We start from the raw sequence: 23,767 nt of genomic DNA on the forward strand, positions 1-23,767 counted from the left end.
GGTCCTTTTACCCCCATCCTATTTGGCCAAAAGGCCTTTTACAAAACCCCCTTTAAAGGACACAAATTGCCCCTTAAGGAATCAAAACCCAACCAGATGTTAAACCTTAGAGCATTACCCCAAAAAAAAACCTTCTGGGAAATTTTTTTCTTGCCTTTTAAAGGGGGGGGCCTGGTTTAGGGGAGGGGCACCCAGCCTTTTCCCCGGGTTTAAAGGGAAATTTCCCCCTTTTAAAATCACCAAGGGCCCTTCCAGGGGAATTTTAAACCCCTACCTTTTTTGGGCCTTGAAAGCCTTACAACCAAAACCCAAATTGGGGCTTTTTTGAAAGGGGTCACCCGGTTTTAAAAAAGGGGCCCCTTTTTGTTTACCCTTTAAAGGGAATTTTCCCCATCCCCCCAAAAACAAACCCACATTTGCCCTTCCGGAATCCCAAAAACCTAACCAGTTAGGAATTGGCCCAAAAAGGCTTTCCCTCCTGGGACCTTTTTGGTCTATTTATTTTGGGGGTACAGGAAAAGGGGGGGAACCCGTGGCTGTTCCCCCCTTGCCAAAAGGGGCTTTTTCCCCCACACCTAACCCCCCGCCCCACACTTCCAAAGGGGGTCAAATACCAACAGAAACTTGGGGCCAGAGGGCCCAATGGGGCCCCCCCTTCTTTTCTGAAACAGTGTTTAGAAAGGGGAAGGGGGATCCTGTAGTCTGTTCACCCAGTTTCCAAAGGGACATTTCCCCCACACTAACCCCCTCAGCCCAAAAAAACACACTTGCCAAATTCCCGGAATTTAAACCCCTATCTAGTTATTTACTTTAGACGGCCAAACAGAGCCCCTATTTCCCTTACTGGGGTTTCCTTTTTCCTTTCTTACTTATAGGGGGCTGACATCACAGTGTTTTAAAAAGGGAAGGGGATCCTGTAGGGTTTTCCCCCCTTTCCAAAGGGACATTTTTCACACACTAACCCCCCCAGACAAAAACACACACTTGCCATTCAAGGAATTTAAACCCCCATTATGTTATGACACTTGGGGGAGCATTAGCAGAGGGGCTATTCGCATTACTGGGAGGTTTTTTTTCCCGCTTACTTATAGGGTGCTGACATCACAGTGTTTAGAAAGGGAAGGGATCCTGGGGTCTTTTCCCCATTTTCCAAAGGGACATTTCCCTCCCCCAATACAAACAAAACAACCCCCACACACAACAGGCACTTCAAATTTAACCCCCTTTTATCATTACAGAGGGGGCCCTTAAGGTTTCTTTGGGAACATTTTTCCCGCTTATTTGGGGCTGACATCATCGTTTTTTGGAAAAAGGGGGGTTTATCCTTGGGGCGAACCAACCCATGGCCAAAAGGGGATTTCCCCCCAAAAACCCAACCCCCCTTAGAACAAAACCCCAATTTTTTCAAGGTTTTAAACCCTTTTTTCCTAGTTTGTTTATGAAAAACTTGAGGGAAAAGGGATTGGGGGGGACCCTATTCCATTTCTTGGGGGGGGTTTTTCTTTTCCTGGGGGGAAATTTAAGGGTTGGCCCGGCATCACATTTAAAAAAGGGAAGGGGTCCCACTGTTCCAAAATTTGGACATTTTCCCTTCACCCCCCCTCAGGCAAAACACCCATTGAAATTCCCCAAGGGGTTCAAACCCCACTTTATTTTTATTTTCAAAATTGGGCACCCATTAGCCACCGGCTTTTCAAATTTACTGGGGGTTTTCCTTTTCTCCGCCCCACTTTTAGGGTGCTTACAAAAAATCAGGGTTTTTGGGGGGGGGCATTTTGTAGTTCTGTTCAAACCCGTTTCCAAAGGGGAAAATTTCCCCCACATAACCCTTTTAACAAACAAAACCTTTCCACGGAACCAAAAACCCCCCCGTTTTGTTATGAAATTTGGAGGGCTTTACGGGTTTTTCATTAACCCGGGGTTTCCCCTTTTTCCCGCTTTACTTTATAGGGGCACAACAGCCGGTTGGGGGTTTGAAAGGGGAAAGTTTCATTCCCGTTGTTCCCCTTTCCCATTTCCAAAGGGAATTTTCCCCAAAATAACAATTCAAACACAGCAGGCCCACCAGGCAAGCAATTGGGAAAGGGTTTTTTCCCCTTTTAAACCAAATTTTAAGGGACCAGCCAAATTTATTTGGGAAGTTTCTTTCCCTTTCTACTTAAGGTAAAAACCCTCTGTTTAAAATGGATTTCCCTTTTGGGGAAAAGAAAAGGACCTATGGGTAAACCCGTCATTCCCTTGGGGGCCTGTGTTTGGGCCCTACACCTTTTATGTTTAAGTCAAAAACCTTTATTTGTTGTGATAGACTGTTTCAATTTTATTGCCAAACATTTTTTTATGGAACAACCTCTTTTTCTGTTTTTGGGGAAACTGTTTGGGGAATTTTGGGGGGGTCCATAATCCCAAGGGGGTTTTTAGTCATTTAACTGTGGGGACTGGGCCCCGACCCCCCTTAAAGTGGTTGGTCCTTCATAAAATGGGGTATGGGGTTTTTTCCCCGTAAACCAAGAATTTTTGGGAACTAATGGGTCCCCCGGTTTCATTCATGTTTTACAAAAGGGTTCACCTTTTAAATTTGGGGGGATTACTTATATGGGGGACATCCCATTTTTGCCTTACCTTTTGGCATGTTGGCAAAGTTTTTGTTTTTATTGGGCCCGTGGGGGAGGCATTTCCCTATGTTGGCTTTGAGCCCCCAAAAATTTGGGATGTTTGTGAACCCTTACAAATATACCGAGGGGGGTTTGGGTCCCGTTGTTAGTTATTAAAAAGGTTTGTGTTGAAAACAAAGGATTTACCTGTCCCGCTGTTTGGCTGGGAACCCCCTTTGCATGGGGTTTAAACCTTTCAACTGAAAAATGTAGGGGATTTTATAGGCCTTTTTAAGGGAATTTACTGTGGGGACAGTAACCTGGGCCCTTTACTGCTTATCAAAAATGGTTTTCAATTTTGATTGGGACCAAAACCCGGTTGGGGCCGGGGTTGTGGGCCCCCTCCATTTATTCTGTTCAGGGTTTTCCTACTTCAACCGGGGTTTCCCAACATTGTTAGTTATTCCCCAACATTTTTGGGACCCCTTTTTTAAAAACTGCCTTTTTGGGCCCCCTTTTTGGTAATGCAATTGGAGAGTGTGGGTTTGGTTTCCTTCAAACCCATTTTTAAGGGAATTTTTCCCTACCCTTGTCTTTTGGTTTTTTTTATGTTTTCTGTTACCTGTTTCATGACCCGTGTCCCGGGGTAAACCTACCCTTTTCCGCCCTTTAAGATTTCCTATTGGGGTTTTTGGGGATTTGGGTTAGCCTTCTGGGTTCCCCCCTCCCTGGGTGGGGTTTCCCTTTTGTTTTTTTGGATCACAAGGTTAAGGTTCCTAGGTAATCCCCCCTGGGGTTAGGCCCGCCAATGTGGTTGGGTTTTGGCCCCCCCAAATTGGTATTTTGGCCCGATTTTTTTATTGTTTTCCGGCAACACAGGAAAACCCCCCTGTCTTAAATATCCATTAAATTTTGGGGATTTCCGTTGAAAGGGGTCGTGAGGGGCTCCCAAAAGGGGTATTGGTCCCTTGTACCCTGGGTTAGGAACTGCCCAACCACAATCCTTTTTTTATTTTTAGGTTGACATTTCCCTTCCAAAGGGTTTGGGTTGGGGGGGAATGGTTTTTTGTTTCTGGTTTAAAAAACCCGCAATGTTTGTCCAAATCGGAACTATCACCCCGGGGGTCCCCAGGCCCATTTTGAAAAATAAAGGGGTTAACACCTTTGGGGGGTAATTTGGGCCTTTAAATGTATTCCCCGGGGGGATAAAACAACATTTCTGGATTAGGGGGGGGTTGGGGAAAAATATGGGGGACCCGTTTTCTGTTATGTGGCCCTTTTTGGGTCCCTGTGCAGCTTTGGAATTCAATGTGGGGGAAAAAAAGGGTTTGTTAGGGCCCTTCCCCGGAAAAATTTAACAAAGGTTTTCCCCATTGGTTTTTTGGGACCTTGGGAAAATTTTACCAACGGTCCAGGTCCAAGGCCTTGGGGGGATTTTTGGGGGTTAATCGGTTTGTAGTCTACAGGCTGAAGCAGTCTTTCCAAGTTGTTTGCCTTGGGGTTTTAACCCATGTTTTGGGTTTATATTTGCTGGGGGCCTATTTACTAACCCATGTAGGGTTATTTTGGGAAGGCAAGGTCCCGGATCCACTGGGGTGGAGGACCTTGCCCTTTATCAAGACCAAAGATGTTTTCCCTTTGGGGGGTCCAACATGGTTTGGGGGCAATCTGGGATTGGAGACCCACCCCCTTTTTTTTTGGGTGGTGGGCAGTTTTTGGCCCCAAAAAATTTTGGGGTCAAGGCCCATCCCTTTCCCAAGCCCCGGGGAACTGGGCCTTTTCCCCGGATTCTGGGGTAAAATGCATAACCTTCAGGCAACCCCTTTGGTTTAAAAAAAGGCCACTTTTTGTTTTACCCCTGTTTTTTTGGGCATTTTTCTTGGGGGGTAAGGGCTGAAATTGAGGCATAAATTTGGTTTCATTCCATTCATCTTGCTCCATTGTTGGGGGAAAATCCCAGGCACCACCCATACCATTGCTCTTTTTTTTGCTTTGGAGTTTTTACCTTTAATTTTTGTTTTTCAAGGGGCCCAGGGAGTTCTGGGGAATTTCCTTTTTCATCTGGGGGGGTTTGCACTTGGGGACCTTTTCAGGATTTTTTTCCCTTTGGTGTGTGTTTGGGAAATTTGTGTGATTTTGGGATTCTTTTTTGGGGGTTTTCCCCCTTGGGGGTTTTCCTTTTTTCCTCGTTGGGGGCCTTTGGGATTTTCCTTGGGTTTTAAAAATTTTTTTAAAAGGTTTGGTTTCATTTAGGCTATTTATTTTTGGGGTTTGGGTTTCCTTTCCCAGAGTTTTTTGGGGGGCTTTTGGGGGGCCCCTTGGTTTGGTGGATTTATTTCCCATTATTTTTTTTCTTTGGGGGGTTTTCCCCTTTTCTTGGGGGGGTGAAAACCCCGGTTAAGACCCCCCTTTTTTCTCCTTTCAAAATTCCCTTTGGCAAAATTTTTGAACATGTCAGTTTGAGGGCTCTTTCCTAACATGGGGTGGGGTTCCCCTTTTTCCTTGGAGTTTTTGGTTATGGTTTGTCCCCCCAGCCAATTTCATTTTTGTTTTTTTTTGGGAACTCTAATCCAAGCTTTCCTGGAAGTGTTTCTGGGGTGGGCTGTCCTTACTTCCCGGGGGTTGGGCCCCTTTTTGGAACCCCTTTTTTTTTTTTTTTTTTTTTTTTTTTTTTTTTTTTTTTTTTTTTTTTTTTTTTTTTTTTTTTTTTTTTTTTTTTTTTTTTTTTTTTTTTTTTTTTTTTTTTTTTTTTTTTTTTTTTTTTTTTTTTTTTTTTTTTTTTTTTTTTTTTTTTTTTTTTTTTTTTTTTTTTTTTTTTTTTTTTTTTTTTTTTTTTTTTTTTTTTTTTTTTTTTTTTTTTTTTTTTTTTTTTTTTTTTTTTTTTTTTTTTTTTTTTTTTTTTTTTTTTTTTTTTTTTTTTTTTTTTTTTTTTTTTTTTTTTTTTTTTTTTTTTTTTTTTTTTTTTTTTTTTTTTTTTTTTTTTTTTTTTTCTATTTTTTTTTTTTTTTTTTTTTTTTTTTTTTTCTTTTTTTTTTTTTTTTTTTTTTTTTTTTTTTTTTTTTTTTTTTTTTTTTGGGGGGGGGGGGGGGGGGGGGGGGGGGGGGGGGGGGGGGGGGGGGGGGGGGGGGGGGGGGGGGGGGGGGGGGGGGGGGGGGGGGGGGGGGGGGGGGGGGGGGGGGGGGGGGGGGGGGGGGGGGGGGGGGGGGGGGGGGGGGGGGGGGGGGGGGGGGGGGGGGGGGGGGGGGGGGGGGGGGGGGGGGGGGGGGGTGGGGGGGGGGGGGGGGGGGGGGGGGGGGGGTGGGGGGGGGGGTGGGGGGGGGGGGGGGGGGGGGGGGGGGGGGGGGGGGGGGGGGGGGGGTGGGGGGGTGGGGGGGGGGGGGGGGGGGGGGGGGGGGGGGAAAAGGGAAACCTTTTTCATTTTGGATTTTTCCCCAAAAACCCTTTTTTGGGGAGGTGTTTTTTTTTTCCCCCCCCCATAAATTTTTTTTCCCTTTAGGGCCCCCATGGGTTTTTTCCCCACTTGGGGATTTCTTTTTGGACCCGGGACTGGGGGGGTTCAAGGAATAGGGCAGTACACCTCGGGTCATTCACACCAGCATGGACTATGACTGCATCATATTTCTGTTTGCTTTGGAGTGACCTTCATATTTCTGTTATGTGGCATATTGTGGTGGCCTACAGGCAGCTTACTGTACCCTTTCCTTTGTTCAGTCTGCTGTGCGGGACAGCAGTGTGTCTGACTATGGAGTCACCTATTACAACTGTATCAGGCATGTTGTTTCTCCTTCTGGCCTGTGACTGTTTGGCACACCAGCTTTGTGTGCTATGTGTTGCATGTGCTATGTTTGGAGGCTGTTTCATTGGGTGTCTGCTTTATTGGCCTCTGTTGGTGTGCTGTGTGTGTGATTTCTGCCTCTGGGAATGTATTTCTGTGTTTATGTGTTTGGTTTGCAGTTGTGGTAGGTCTATGTGGGTATGTGTTTGTGGTGTGTGTGGTTACCTTCTCCTACTGACTTGTTTTGGGTGTACTGAGTTGGGGGAGCTCTGCCTCCGGTTTGGATGGATGGTTGCATCTCTCACATATATTTGTATTTCTTGGGTGGAGTTGGTGGTTGTCTGTGTACTTGGGGCAGGTGTAACATTGGCTCAGGGTTCACAGATTCCACTTGTTGTGCCTGGCCTTACTGGATTGCATGTGTGGACAGATTATATTGCCATACTACTGATCAGTAATTACGTCATTGTTCATGCTTGCTCTATCATGTAGTAGCTTCCTCTTTCTCTTGCATGTTTTGGTTATGGCTGGTGTCCACCATGCCAGATTTAGGCACTGTGTCTTGTTTTAATTTGGGACTGCATAATCCAAGCATTCCTGGCAGTGTTCATGGAGTGGCTGTCTTGCAGGTTCTGAGGCGTGGCCCATATTTTGCACCTGCACGGGACCTTTCATGGCTTCCACATCATTTTGGAGGTGTGCACATAATGCTTAGCACATGTTTTCCACTGTGATTTCCGGACAGGGACTGTGGTCAGGATTTGTATATCCAGTGTGATTACTATATGGTCTGGTGTTACCAGTGTGCAATACACTTCTCATCTTGACATCCCATACCCATGTTGCTGATTATCACATCCAGTATGCTTGCACATCTTGTGGGTGTGCTACGTTGTTCCTGGGCCTTTTGGTTTGTGGATTTAATGACCTTTTGTCCTACACTGTTGCAGCTGGTATAATGCTCCCAGTCTATGTGTCTGGGTATTTGCAGTCACGAAATATAATGTGGTTTGGAGGACTTGATATATTCATGTATTCCAGCATGGGCGCAATGCAGTTCCTGGTGTTGGGCCAGTACTCTGTGGCAGGCTATACACTGGTGGGCGGTTTTAGCCACTGTTACTTGAGCATGGCTAGTCCATGCTGCTTTTCTGGTGGTACCAACATGGGGTGTGGTTATCCTTGTCATTCTTGATGGTCGCCCTCCTTTTGTAGCTTGTTCCAAGTGTTGAGGATGTACAGCACAGTATGAGGTGTAACCTGGTGGTGTTAGGGTGCTGTTGTGAGCCTTGCCTCAGTATTCTGTTACAGCACAGTTATCAACATTCTCCATACTGGGTGGGCTTAGTCTGCATGCATCTTGCTGTTTGACCTTATCCCTTATCTGATTCTTATCCCTTCTGGTACCTATGGAGATAGGTTTGTGTTTTGCGCCTTCCTATTCAGGGCACACTGTGCATGACAGCAGCCTTTGCCAGTATCCATACGGCCTGCACTGATAGGTGCATGCCAGTCCTGGCAGGTGGTGCATCATGTCATGCTCAGCATGTCATCCCAGACTGGCACACAGTTCGTCCCCTTTGCCTACCTGCATTACTTCGGTAATTGTTGCACTTCATCATCTCGTTGTCCTGTTGTGGCATGCTGCTTGTTGAGGGTAGGATGTTAGACGGAGTCCTCAGGTGTGCATATGGTACTTGGTGTTACATTACTTGACACACAGCATTCATGCCTCAGGTGGTGCTGCAGGGCTGCCTCTGTCGGATGCACATATTACACTTCCCTGTACATGTTTGTGAACAGGTTGTGTCACATTAGGCATCCCTGTTACTATATGGTGAGTCGAAGAGGAGTATCATTCCCAAGGTTCCTACTGAGCCAATGTATGTGCTATGCGTTGCCTCTTTGCCAAAGCCAGGGCATACTGGGCACGCCTCCTTCTGCCTACTGGGGCAGGCTCAGGTTGTTCCTCCTCCAAGTCACGCTGTGCCTGTGGTGGCCTTGGCGATGGTGGGGGGCTGTTTGGCCCAGCCCTATGGTGATCCTGCTGCAGCTGTTTTCGCATGATCATATTATGTAGCATAGCACATACCATGACAATTTGGGTACATGTAGTTGGTGTGTACTGCAAGGCTCCACCAGATGTGTCCAGACACCGGAACCGTGACTTGAGCAGCCCGAACACACGCTCTATTACATTACGTGTTTGTGCGTGTGCCTCATTATGGCGTTCCTGTTCAGGTGTGTGTGCATTTCTGATGGGTGTCATCAGCCACGGCTCCAGTGCATATCCTGCATCCCCCACTAGGTGTCCGTGTGGGATGTCCCCATTGGCAAATGTCTGGTACAGCTGCGTCAAATGCCAGATGTGGGAATCATGGTAGCTCCCAGGACAGCCGGCACACACATTCATTATTATGCCCTGGGCATCACACGACCTGGCAGTTGATGGAGGAAGCCCTTGCGGTTTATGTAGGCCCTACCCGCTCTCCTGCTGGTGCTTTAATGCGTATGCGTGCAGTCTATGGCACCCAGTACCTCAGGGTATTCCGCTATTTGCTGGAAGAGGCGATGTTGCGGGCCAATACCTCACGGGCATTGGGGAAGTATACATGATCACCGACATGTGCTGACATGGCATCCAGGAACTGGTGCAGTACCCTGGAAGCTGATGCCTGTGATATCCCCATCATATCGCCAGTTGGTCTCTGGAAGGTACCTGTTGCTAGGATTCTTAGGCCAACACATACCTTGGTTTCCACTGGGATGGGTTCCCCTCTGTTGGTTCTGTGTGTGAGGCGTGGCCTGCACAGCTCCACTATTTGCTGCAGGAGGTCTCTGTCCACTCTATATCGCTCTACTATCTCCAGCTCATGTAACCCGTGGTAGGTGACCCTGGGCCTGTACACTCTTCTCCGTCTCCTCACTGCGGGTTGCCTGGCACCATCTGCATTGTCACCACCCTCAGCAAGTCGCCTATGTCTCATTATGACAGCTATGGCAGCCCCTAACATTTCTGCTCTGAGTTCAGCTTTTTCAGTTTTCACTTCTGATAACTTAACTCCTGTCTTGCAGTGTCTCTTGAGAGAAACATTCTACACTGCTGTTTGCAGTGTTTTAAGTGCTGGGCTGGCCTAGTATTCTGCCTGTGTAATTGCCTGCATCTAATTGTTTTCACCTGCTAGCTCCAGCAGTATTCCCTGCTAACTTCCTAGTACATCTGTTGCTTCCTTTTTCCGCTGTTTCCTCAGGGTGGAGCCGTGTTCAAACCAGCAGAAACACGCTCACAGTGGCTTACACGCGCGCACACACACTTACACAGTTCAAAATCTGCTTATTCAGTTTTAAACGCGTGCACGCCCATGCAAACGGTGTTTAACAGCTCCCAACACGCTCCCACATGCTTAGTCTGCCTTACACGCCAAGACACTGCCTTACACGCCACAGACACCGTCTTACTCGCGCTTCACGGCGCGCACACGTGCGCATACACGTCCAACAAGAAACTTAGGTGTAGGCAACAGTGTACACCTTCCATTTCTTGGCTTTCTCATGTTTACTTGGGGGCACACCTCCTCCCTTGATATCTCTCTGACATCTGTCATGTAACTCTACCTTCCAATGACTTCTATCCCTTTCTACCATTCCCCCCTGTGATGTCACCTATCTCCTACTCTGTTCCTCCCCCTTCTGTAACTCTTACACTACTCAGACTGTGCTCATTTACTATGTGACAGTGGTATTCAGTATCCTTACCCTAATTTGCATCAGATTGCCTACTAATGCTTAGTTACATCTCTTACACTTGGCTTCCCCCCTTGGCAACCACTACACGGTGGCCATGTTGGTTTTCCTATGCTGGTCCCTCCATTGACATTCCATATAATGCATAAAACCTACATTTGTAGGTTTAAAACCTTCGTTTTCATGTTTTATGCAGCGCAGCCCGTTTGCGTGGGGCTGCGCTGGGTTTACACTTCGGCAATTGCCGAAAAAAAAAAAATTATTTTTAATTTTTTTGCATGGGGTTGCATTGCCATTGGCCACATATTTGGCCATTGGCATGCTGCCTATAACATATGCACCCTTTATTTGGAGCTGACATGGCTCCATTGCGTGTTGCAGAAACGTACTCAGTTGTCAACTGAGTACATTTCTGCAGCTAACACGGCTCTTACACGGGCTGTTCTTGGCTTCCTGGATCGCTAATCAGCCTCATTTGCATGCTATTCGGCTGCAAGTGGGCTGATTAGCTTAGCCACGCCCACTCCGTGTAAGAGCCGTGTTAGACTAACTCTTACACGGACTTTGGGCTGTTCCTAGATCGCGAAGGCTACATGGAGTCTTACACTACTCTTAGACTCCGTGTAAGCCTTCGTGAATCCGGCCCAGTGTGTATATATATATATATATATATAGTTTACATTTTTTCAAAAATATGTTGATAAATATTATCATTATACAGATGATTTAATATTTGTATGTAATGGAGGCTTTACCCAGCTTGAAGAATGTATTAGACAAATAAATAACAGTAATTATGGTCTGACAATAGTAGAGGCTGTGGCATTGTTTATCAAAATAATAAAATACACTCATAGATGATATACAGGAAAAGCTATGATACTATTGAATATGTGCATGCTTCTAGCATTCACCCATCTCACTAGGAGAGATGCTAAGGGTTAGCAGAGCTTGTAGTATGAGAAGTGATTTTTTTACAACAGATGTAATGAATTACAAGGTGGGCTATAGAGATGTTAGTATTAGTATGGCTTATAAAAAAGTATGCATGTTATTTAAGAAACACGCTTTGGACACTTTTTGTGGTGGCAATTATTACCCTAAACTTGAGAATAAATAACATACATTTATTTTACTACAAAATATAATATATGGGAGGATATTGTAGTGAATATAGTTAAAAAGTACTGGACAGTACTGCTACAGGATAATTTTTTTTCTAAGTACTTATGTATTAGACCATTAATATCTTACAGAAGAGTTCACAACTTGGCAATTTTTTTAGTTTAGTTTATAGGAACTTCAGTTAAACAATTTTCTGCTATTGTGAGTGAAGCACCATTTCTGGACGTTGCTCAATGTGATAGTTGCTTATGTTATAAGCATATAGTCCCTTGTTTTAATAAGATTAATGGTATTCAATTTGTTGTCAATGATACATTTTCTTGTAATTCTCAAAGCGTTATGTTTTGAAATCTCTTTGTAACCTTTATTATATTGCAAAACAAAAAGGAGATTTAGGGAAGCCCTTAGAAAACATGTTAGAGATATAAAAGTTGGCAAAGTGAAAAGTGCCGTTGCTAAACATTTTGCAGAATGTCATGGTGAAAATGTACAAGAGTTACAAGCTTGTGTGTTGTTGCAAGCAAACATATCTGATTTTGAGTACACTCAATTGGAAAATATTCCTCTTTAAAGGGGGTGGGAGGTTGGCCTAATGGTTAAGGTGTTTGCCTTACAGACACAAAGTGCAGGGTTTGATTCTCACAAGAAATACCTGGCTAGGCTTAAAATGGCCCACACGGGCAGATAGCCTAGTACTAATCTATGAACCTATGAACAAGAAGAATTTGTGTATGTCAAAGCATAACACTCTGGTATCTCATGAGTTAAACACTGAAATGAGCTGTGTGATTTAATTATTCTGTTTTAGTGATGCTGTTACATATTCTGTGTGTTTTTTAAATCTCACTTCCGTTGAAGGCCATTGCCAAGGCGTTAGAAGTGAAAGTGTTTAATAAATGGTAATTGCTGTAATTTTTATCATTGTATTATTTTTTCTGTTCTGGTGTTGACATTTTTACAATTACTGAATATAACTCCTTATTGAGTTCATATTCCAGAGGAGATCTCACATTATCGTAAAAATCAAAGGAATTTCACCCAATGTATTACTGAATGCCACAATTGTTATTATGAAGAATGTTTGAAGAGGTTTAACATATATTCCATAAGTTATCCTTGGTAACACAGAAGGATATATCTATTATATCATGTAGCGCATAATAAACATTCTAGGTATTAGTTAAACACTGAAATGTTACCATGTTGTAAATCGTCAAGAGGAAAAGATTATATATCGTGGATCCCAAAATGTAAATCTGGCCACCTCTAAATATAAGATGTTGTGAGTCACTTGATGCATTTAAGAAGTCATTAAACTTTTGGTTTGGAAACAATATATACATTGGAAGTGTAGATCCTGCTTATTAATGGCATTTGACCTTAATGCAGTATAAACAAACTATGTAACTGTTAGTCAGAAACCAAACATCTCATTTATAAATATTATGTAGTCAGACAGCAGCTAGTATAACGTAATGGCTTGTTGTTATATCAAGATATAATTTTAGTAGTCATCACTGCAAGATGAATTGTTACATCAAATACACAAAGGTCATCAAGGTCTCACAAAATGGTGATAAAGAGACAAAATGACAATATGGTGGCCAAATATCTGCCAAGACATTGGAAATCTAGTGTTTACATATTGGTTCTGTATTATTCATAAATTATCTCAGTGGAGAGAGACATTAATGCCAATGCCTTTACTGTAAGTCCTTGGAAAAAAAAACAGCTGCTGACTTGTGAGAGTTTGAAGGCAAGAACAACCTTATAACTGTAGTCAATTACTCTCATGACATTAAAATAATAATGTACCAGCTACAACTAGCCAACAAGTAATAAAAAGATTCAAGCACACATTCTTGACATATGAATTGTCTATTAAACTGGTTACAAACAATGGGACAAAGTTTATGTCAAGTGAATTCCAATAATTTGTAAAAGACTGTGTTTTTTTACCATACTATGTTAAGTTGTCACTATCCACAATTAAATGGCAACGCTAACAGAGCAGTTCAAGCAGCCAAAAATATATTGAGTCAATTAGATCCTCAATGAGCTCTCATAGCACATTGAGCTACTCGACACAATGCCACAAGAGTAAGCCCTTCACAGCTAATACTTGGAAGACAAACAAGAACAGCATGCCAATATTGGAGTCAAAACCTGAGCCTGAAACTATTACACAAAGTGCAGTCAAACAAAATCACCAGAAAGCTAAAGTATCATACAAAAGGTTTTATAACAGATGCTGTTCTGCACATCTACTACCCGTCCTTCAACCAGGGCAATGTGTTTACTCAAGTTACAGGGAAAGAAAAGGTGAAACACAGCAGGTGCTACAGAGGTCATATATGGTGCAAACATAAGATGGTGCCATATTTAGGAAGTTGGAGTCATATTTGAGAAGGGATGACCCTCAACCTGAAAGCAGTGCTCCAGAGAACCAGCCAAATGAGTTTAAACCAAGAATAACCAGCTCCAGATCATATAAGACTGCCCAGATGCCTTCACCTGTGCTGCCTTAACTGAATATTCAAGACAAAGATTGAAAGTAAAAGTCCAAAACCACCTTTGTGTAATGACAGACAGTTTGCTGTCCAGCCAGAACTGTTCCTGATCTATGAACTCTGTTTTGCTCTAACTGTAAAAGTAATAATGTTAATTATAATAACTTGTTTCAGAGTTTTCTTTCTGCAGGTTTCAATTCCATTCAATTAATAACACCAGTTCCTGGTCTACTAGTGTAACATGAAGTAAATGTGAAGTCCAAGTGCCAAATTAGGTTCACATATAGTTACTAGGTGTGCTGTCCAGGAGACCATTTAGGAGCATAGCACAAATTCCCAATTGTCCCAGAGCACTGATTGGTTAAGTGACTTGTTCAAAGTCACACAGGTGGCAAATGAAGATGGAAAGATTCAAACCCTGGATCCTTGGAACAAGAAGCAAACCATCATACCTCACAGAGAGGATATACATTTTCTGTGCCATCACTAGATGCCAATTGTTAACAAAATTATGATAGAATGATATAGACAGCTAACTAGCCATAAAGGTTCTTGAAAAATGTATTTTGCAAGTGATGTTTCTCTTGTGTTGCTGTTTTGTAAAACAATCATATTAATCATATTCATAAATGTTAACAATATGCATTGACAAGATTGGTGTTAAATGTATGGTGCATCAATTGTGCATCTCCAAGCTCTGCAATTTCTAAAAGTGAGGTTTCTCTTTCTTTGGGGTGGAGGGGGCGATGAGATGAAAAGTAAAGTGAAACTACTAGAATATATATTGTGAATATGTGCTATAGCTATTTCCTCTTTAAGACAATTGTATAGCATTGCTATTTTAAGAGTGCATGTATTCCATAATGCATTATACCCTGAGCCTAGTGTCAGTGTGTTTGAGATGACGGAAGTGTTGACATCATTTCTACAAAGCTGTCATTTGGTACAGAATAAAAATGACATTTTTGACAAAACTCCTGGTGTATCCTGACAGTACTAACACTGTCAGTTCTTACCTCCGGGTAACCAGAACTGCACATCCTGACATCCTGACACGTGTGAAATATCAAATGAAGAGTAACTTGAATAAACCTCGTATATTTGTGGCATATTATCCTTTAGCAGTTAAATTAATAAAGAACCCAGAAACTGTAGTAGAAACGCTGAGAAGAAGGGTGGTAATGTTGGGTATGGATCTTTATTATATGATGATAAAGCATAAAACACATCACTTGATGGATTAATACCTGCTTCTATATACAAAACACAAAGTAATAGAGTTATAGAAACATAGTTATACTATGGTTTATGACTTTAGGGTGAGATTCAGAGAACTGTTTTACAGTACATAGGACAATTTCATTGGGAAATGCCCAAAAAAAAGCTCAGATGTGATGTTTAAAAGAAATAGCACCAGGCCTGGATCTGACCTAAATAACAAAGAACAGTGTCTGCCTATGGTGCACAGAACCTGTGCAAATGAACAGGATTACCTGAATAGCAGAGCTGATAAAATTCAGAGTTAGATATACTGAGTAGCAATACTGGCACATAACATGATGCTGTAACATGGTTATATCTATCTACCAATGATCATTATGTCACAGAACACATAATGGTGCAACTCCTCTCTCTGTGTTATTCTCCCAGCAACAAGGCAATCCTCAAACACTTATATCCCTACAGAGGCATGATCACATGATATTATATGTTAATCTCCCATCAACATGCTAATCTTCAAACACTTATAGCCCTACAGGGGCATGATCATATGATATTATATACATTCACATCTGTATAGTTTGAGGACAGACATATGGATGCACAATCATTTTTCTATTTGTTTATTCTTTGTTGACCAGGTTAGTCCCACTACCGTAGTAGCCTTTTTTCTGGGGAGACCGGAGATGGTATTTATATTACTAGGTGAAATTTTGCCAGGGCATCAGAGAACTTCCCCACCTCTTTTGATAGGTGCCATGGGATCATTTACATCTACCTGAGCTACCACCAACTCAAGCAGATGAGACCTCAGTTTAACATCTCATCTGAAGGACAACACACTCAGGAGTGCAGCACCCCCCTCCCCATGCTGCATTGCAGTGTTAGCAATAAATCCACCTGGTGTGGGAATAGAACCCACAGACTTCTTTACCAAAGATGAGTGTGCTACCTGTTAAGCAACTGACACTGTACATATACCTTGTCATAGACGATATAGAAAAACACAATAAAACTGAAAAACAGATTTTGTTAGAAAGTTGCCTGAGTGTTTTTAATGAAATATTTAAAAATGATAGTATTTTCTGTTAAATATATAAATGAAACTGCTTATATGTAAATCTGTAAACGGTTGTTGATCCCAAGTTATAAATAAATAAATAAGCAAATACAATAAAAACAAAATGAAAAAAATATTCTTGTAGCTCACAGACACTGTTGCCAGGACACAGTGGCTCCTTGATTGTTCAACTCAGATGGACAATGGTGGGACATTCTTTCTGTACAAACCAACAACAGTATCTGGAAACATACTACTACAGTGGCATAACACACAGAGATTCTGTCCAAAAATGAAATGCAATGTGTGCCTAGTACTCATGAATGGTTAATGACATGTATGAATGGTCAAACTTTAAAGAACTCGGTCAATCCTTCCTGGGTACTAAGCATCCTTCATTGCTGTAGCACTTGTTCTATGAATCTGCAAACAGAAACTTTGTGAAATTTCAGAGACACACACACACATAGCTACCTATACATACAAATAAAACCAGACAGATCATAACTATAAAAACAACCTGCATGTGATTCTTGAACAATTTATTAGCAACAAAACAAAACATGCAAAAAGTTGTGAACGTTTATGCTACGTGAAGCACTTTCTCAGTCTAGCAAAAGCACATAACTTTCTTCTCATAGGAAGGGCTACAGTCAGTGAGCATAGTTAATATTTCAGAAACTAACTTCTAATCAAGAATTAAAAAGGACAGTGCTGAGTTAGCCCAAGTTCCTTATAAGACAATAACAGTATGTTATCCCTATATTTAGCCTACTTATCTCCATTATTAAGATCACTTCCTCTGTTTAAAAATTACTTGCAAAATCGAAAACTTAAAACTGTGAGTCATGTCTGTCACTGAAATGGGTTAATATAATACATTATTCTTGCTTGCTCTATACATGTTTATGCAGTTTTCTAACGGTCTTCCTATTGTAAAAAGCATTATGTATAACAAACTCAGCAAAATAAATAGCATTCAGTGAATTTCAGTTAGTGTAACAGCTAAAACGTTTCTTTTTAGTTTTAGGATGAATGAAACTAGTAAAGCCTCTTTCTGTAATACTAAATGTATTACAACTGTAACATTTTTAAGTACCTAAACTATTAAATGGTTATCTATTAATCTGTGCTTACTTTAAATAGTTTTAAACAGATTTTTTTTCTTAATAACAAACTTAAGTTTATGTTCAGTTTCCAAAGAGATATTGGGTAAGGCAATCCCGATACTTCGAATAAAAGCTGAGTACTTGCAAATGGTCAGTTATGATCGGTGTACTGCTCAGTAAACAAATGTAAAATAAAAATAAAATATAAAAATCTGTTTTATTCATGGCATCTAACTGTGCATTGTGTTGGCTATCTGAACCAGTTTTACACCTTACTGGAGTCAAAATCAGAGTCTTGGACTTTGTTTCAAGTACTTGCATACCAGTGAACTCTCCTGAAATACAAGTATTGCCACATGATGGATACCACCTCAAGGGAGTTAGACACACAAAATTATTAGAAGTCACAGACAAGTCTTGCTCAGTTTTTGCTAATGTGTTAAATAATTGTTATGCATAAAAAAGGTTTGAACAGCATTGTGCTGTGAAGCTGTGACTACAAATGCTAGTAAGTTTATAGCCAGAAAATTTCAGGTTTATATCACATAATCAAAACGTGATATCATCGAATGCCATAACATCAAACTGGTATCCTCGAACACTGAAAACACCAAAAGCTATATCACATAATCAAAACGTGATATCATCGAATGCCATAACATCAAACTGGTATCCTCGAACACTGAAAACACCAAAAGCTATATCACATAATCAAAACGTGATATCATCGAATGCCATAACATCAAACTGGTATCCTCGAACACTGAAAACACCAAAAGCTATATCACATAATCAAAACGTGATATCATCGAATGCCATAACATCAAACTGGTATCCTCGAACACTGAAAACACCAAAAGCTATATCACATAATCAAAACGTGATATCATCGAATGCCATAACATCAAACTGGTATCCTCGAACACTGAAAACACCAAAAGCTATATCACATAATCAAAACGTGATATCATCGAATGCCATAACATCAAACTGGTATCCTCGAACACGGAAAACACCAAAAGCTGAGAACAGCGATTTTTTTCCCTGGGAAAAAATTGCTGTTCCAGCACACAACACAAAACACAAAAACACTAAAGACTATTGCTAATGTGGGAGGCTTTGCTCCTCCACACCCCCCAAAGTGGGGGGCTGTGCCCCCACACCCCCCTACTTAAATATACCAACTCCGAGATTGCACCACAGTGGAGGAAATAGCAAAGCCGTGGAAATGGCCCACCGAATTCTTTTCCTTGGAAAGAATTCAATGTTCCGCGGCTTTGCTATTCAGTCTTCGAGGTTTTGGGTTCGATATTATAACATTCAATGTCTTGTGACTTCGATGTTATGATATAAACCCGAAAATTTCTACTTCCTCATTTATTACACCTTCTGTATCCTAACTAATCTCATTTATGTCCAGTCCAGTAAAGTAGAGTAAGCGAACGAAAGAGTCACCCAGTTTATTCCTAGTCATTCATCACTGACCGACTTTTGTGCCTCATTTAGTAATGCCCTTTGAGTGGAGTCTGACAAATAACTCACTACAGGACAGCAAAAAAATATCCCACAAGATCTTTTACTGTCTTAACAAATGTCCATCTATAAACTTAATCTCAGAGTGGTGGGTTCACTCATGCACTTTAAGGTTATATAGCCCACTTCAAGGACAAGCCTTTTTCTTATAATCATCATGGAGGTTCTGACTTTTCTTTCTGTGTTATAGAATAATCTCCAATTTGCAAATGCTCAAAAATGAATAAAGAAATAATACTAGATAAGCAAATCGCAGGAACTATAAGATGCCTATCCGTATACACCTTTAAGAAAACACATTTATATTTTCTTGTCACCGTTTATGAGCACCTAATACTGCTCTCCTGCCAAAGCAAGCAGGGCTGTGCATGATAACCTTGATGTCATGTAGTGTCTTTTCATCCTATTGTCAAGACTGGCCTTAAAGGTAGACAAACCAGTATTTTGCTTGACATATAATGGTAACATATTCCACAGGGTGGGAATACATCGAGTTAGAAAACTGACCCTCCAGCGATTCTTTATTTGCTGGTATAGCTTTGGGTCCATAGTATGGGTCTTTATAGAGCTACTGGTTTGGAGAAGAAATAGGAAGACAAATAAGACTGAGCATTTCATGGCTACAAAAGCAATAAATAAGCCAAAATACCATGCACTCATAAGGATGTTAATAACTAACATGCTGGCAACCTTCTTGCGTGTGGCCAGAGGAGGAAAAAATCAAAAAGTAAAGCTAAAAATCATATGCTGACCTGTAAGGACCGTGGGAGCCAGTCATATGTCAGATTAGAAGTATCACTCTCCGAAACCCTTTTCTTTTACGCAGTTCTAGTTACTGCTGCCACATTAGTGTCCATGGTGAAGCAAAGGTATTCTTCTTGTCCGGCCGCTAGGGAGCAAAGTTACTTGCTAGAGAGTTTTCCAGCAGGTTAGGTTTGGTCAAAGAAAGAAAGAAGCCTAGAGAGAATTCATTCTGGATCAATCCTTTATTCAGTGCAGTTAGGCAGATGAGTTATTTCTGAGACAATGTTCTGTTCAACTGACCTGTAATTTATCATGAACAAAGTAAGCTGGCAGGAATCTTAACTACACACCATGCACATGCCTCAATTATGGGAGGAGCTGAGAGGTCTCAACTTCGAGAATTTAGGATTGTTGGTATAATGCCCAAAATACTAAAACTAATATAAAGAAAATCAAGTCTTGATTGATTAAACTTATTAAACCTAGTAGAATGCGTCATTATTGCTACGTATAAACTGTTTATAAGCCTTAAGCAGTATAATATAGTAGTCATCAGTTTCTAATTCCATCTGGATACTTGGGAATTATATGCATATTAAAAAACAAACTTGCCAATATTTCATTTTCAGTAAATCTGCAAGTTGTAAAAGCAGCATATTTTTAATGAGGCCTACAGTAAATGTTAAAAAGCACTTTTGCTACAGAGGTCCTTCACCAGATCAGCCCATCTGGGTAGGAGGGTGTATTTCAGGGAATGATACCAAACCTATCAAAAAACAAAATAAAAAATAACTATGAAAGGGCAAAAAAAAAATACCAAATGCTTAAGACCAAACTGTTGCATTGGAAATGGTCTCTCTAGGTTTACCAAAACAGTGGTCTAATGCTGTATCTGGGTTGTGTTTGCCATGTCCGCAAATGTAGTTAAGATTCTTCCCTCATTGTTTGTGATAAATTACAGCTCAGTTGAACCCTGTCCTACTAAGCACCCATCTGCATAACTGTACTGAATAAAGGACGGATCTGGAATGAATTCTCTCCAGGCTTCTTTCCTTCTTTCACCAAACCTAACCTGTCTGAAAAACTCTCTAGCAAAGTAACTTTGATCCCTAGTGGACAGACAAGAAGAATACCTTTGCTTCACCATGGAAAGTAACATGGCACAGGTAACTAGAGCTGCATAAAAGAAAAGGGTTCCACTGCGATTCTTCAAATCTGAGATGTGAATGGCCGCCATGGCCCTTACAGGTAACCGTAGGATTTTTAGTTTTACTTTTTTGATTACCTCCTCTGCTCACAAGCAAGGAGGTTGCCAGCATCTTAGTTATTAATAGCCTTATGTGAGCATGGTATTTTGGCAATATCAAGAAGCAAAGGATCTTCCTTTGACTGGCAACATGATCCTTGTCACCATCGATGCAGAAGCTCTTTACACTGTTTTGCCCCACAACTACTGTATAAAAAGAAGTTATTGAAGCAGACCAAGACCTTTAGAACAGTACCCTAGAGGAAAATGAGCCCTCAGCAGACTACTAAGGCTTCCTCTGGAAAACAACTATTTCAAATTTGGAGACAGAGACTTCAGACAGACCAACGGCATAGCCATGGGCACGGCCCCAAGCCTCACAAATACTGCATTAGGGAAATGGGGAAAGGATTGCATCTACAACTCCCCACATTTCCAAAGAATGAGATACTACTTGAGGTTCATCGATGGCTTTTTCATAGTTTGGAATCGAAACAAGACCCAACTTGGCGAGTTCCTACAATATGTCAAAAAATCCACCCCATTCCTCAAATTCACCACTAACCTCAATAAAAAAACAATACATTTCCTTGACATTCAAGTCAGCAAATCTTCTGTCAACTACAAATTTACCAACAATTTATACTGCAAACCCACCCGTCAACCTACTTCTGCACTAAAATAGCATACATCTCTTCAAGACTAAAATGAATGTCATCAAATCCCAAGGCTTGCGGATGACACAAATCTCTAAAGAACTGCCTGAATTTACCAAGAACATCATAAACTTAGAAAAGGATTTTCTCACCAGAGGATACAACTCAATACTCATAAAAGGAATGCTAGACCCAATTATTTTCAGCAAAACCATGGATCCAAACTTTCCTGATAACATCAACCTCCACAACCCAGGACCTCAAAGCCATTTCTCGAAAAACAGCAACAGGGAAAAACACATCAGTATGATTATGACATACTCTAGACTTTCAAGAGCTCAAGAAAACCATCACTGAGAATTGGATTATTATCCAGGACAATAACACACTCAGCAAAAAACTTCCACCTAAACCTATGTTTATTGTCAGAAGGAATAGCAACTTAATAACCCCAGAGCTTCCATGAGGACCTTCCCTTGCAGTCCCCCTTATTGTAAATATTGCCAGTATGTGCAAAAATGTTTTTTACTGTACTTATAACAAAAAATTCTACAGATGTAGATCCTACGGAAACTGCAGCACTGAGTTTGTGGTCCATAGAGCACACTGCCAAAATGCCAGTCTTTTTACATCGGAAAAAACTATCAATAAACTTAAAACTCAGATTGCAGAGCATTACATGGACATCAGACAGAACTCACCTGATAGTGCTTTAGCAAAGCACATGAAGGATAAGCTGGGCTGCAACAAGTTTTTCTTCCTCATCATCAAACAGCTAACCGGAGATCCATATGAAGGCAAAACCAATGACTGACTAGAAAAAATGGAACATGAATGGCAAATCTGGCTCCAAGCCAGCAAATACCCTGGCCTAAACACATTAATGTCTATTAACTGCATACTAAATCTAAGAAAACTGAAGCATCATTTATACTATTGAAATATAACGCATTTCTGGATCCCTAAGTTCCTCAGGACTTTAGGTTGATATGGACTCAGTCAGTAATAAGCTTAATGTTCAGTTGTCATTTTTTTGCCCAAGCTTCAGGTATATATAGATCGAAAGGTAATAAGATGGTGATTCAATCTTTTAATCCCTAATTTTCAACTTTGGTCGTCTCACTTTATGCTGTTTCTTTTGTCTTTTCTCTTCTTCATTATTATTATTATTATTATTATTATTATTATTATTATTATTATTATTATTATTATTATTATTAATTAAACCTAGTAAATACTAGCGTGAATCTCCTAATATAGTTAATGGACTGTATGCTGGGCAAGATACCTCACCTCCTAAAGAAAATATTTTATTTGGTTCTGTATTATTTGGTTCTGTACACAGGCTTGTTCGCAACATTTAACCTCCACCTATCTTTAATTCTACTTTTTATCCCCTCTCCCCTAAGCAGATGCGCACAGTGCTCGTTTATGTTGGTCCTATTTCACTGAAAGCCAGAAAGTAACAGTAGGGATTTTGATAGCTCTCAGTTTGCCAAATTTTCATGCAGGTAGATAGTAAAATAATTAGCTGTTCACCCTGACTCCGACTGTTTTGCTAACTTTATTTCCAGTGATCACATTTCCACATTAACATATTTCACATTTAATCCCTCAATTTTAAAATGTAGTTATTCTTTTATAGACAGTCCATACAATGCGTGCTCCCTCTGTCCCCATATTTGTTAGCCATGGACATGAGAACTGCTTGGCCTAATAACATCCAGTTTTCCTTCCAAACTTCCTTCCCACAGCATACCTTCCTATATTCTTCTTAGATTTTCCGTCAGGCTCGCAATAAAATTTTAACAATAAGTTAGGCGGTCAGATTATGTTATAAGCTTGACAGCACACAGCCTTTCAAACAGAAGCTAAATTTTGCAAAATCCAGAGCATATACAGGAGCAACAGGCAGTCCACCAGAATGAAAATGGTACGACAATTCCAAAAGTCAAAACGAATTCAAAGACTTCCGTCAGAGAAACAACACCTTTTATTCGAACAAACAGTAGTAAGCGCTTTCACCCTAAGGCTTCTTCAGACTATAAAACAACATGAACTTCCTGTCTTTATAAAGCAGATGGTGAAACCAATAAATCAATTAAGTACATGATGTCATTAATCTCAATTGAGAATTTAAAGCGAACTGCATATTCAAACAATGTATATGTACATATATAAAAAGTTTTTACATACATAAAGAGCACTTATTCATAAATAACATACAACAAACATATACACAATGGTAAATATCTAAAACTAAATCATTATATAATTAAAAGAAACTAACCCAAATCATTATGCTTTGGTTTAAAAAGTCTTCTTTTACGTAAAAAGGGATGTAGGCATACTTTATCATTAATTCCTGGTGGTTTATCCGCTCTACAGCGGATAATCCAACGTGCCTCACATTCCTCTGTATAGTTGATTAAATTACCCCCTCTACCACTGGG

This window comes from Protopterus annectens, chromosome 1.part1 (genome assembly GCF_019279795.1).
Source record: "Protopterus annectens isolate FY-2018-M chromosome 1.part1, PAN1.0, whole genome shotgun sequence".
Classification (NCBI taxonomy): domain Eukaryota; kingdom Metazoa; phylum Chordata; order Ceratodontiformes; family Protopteridae; genus Protopterus; species Protopterus annectens.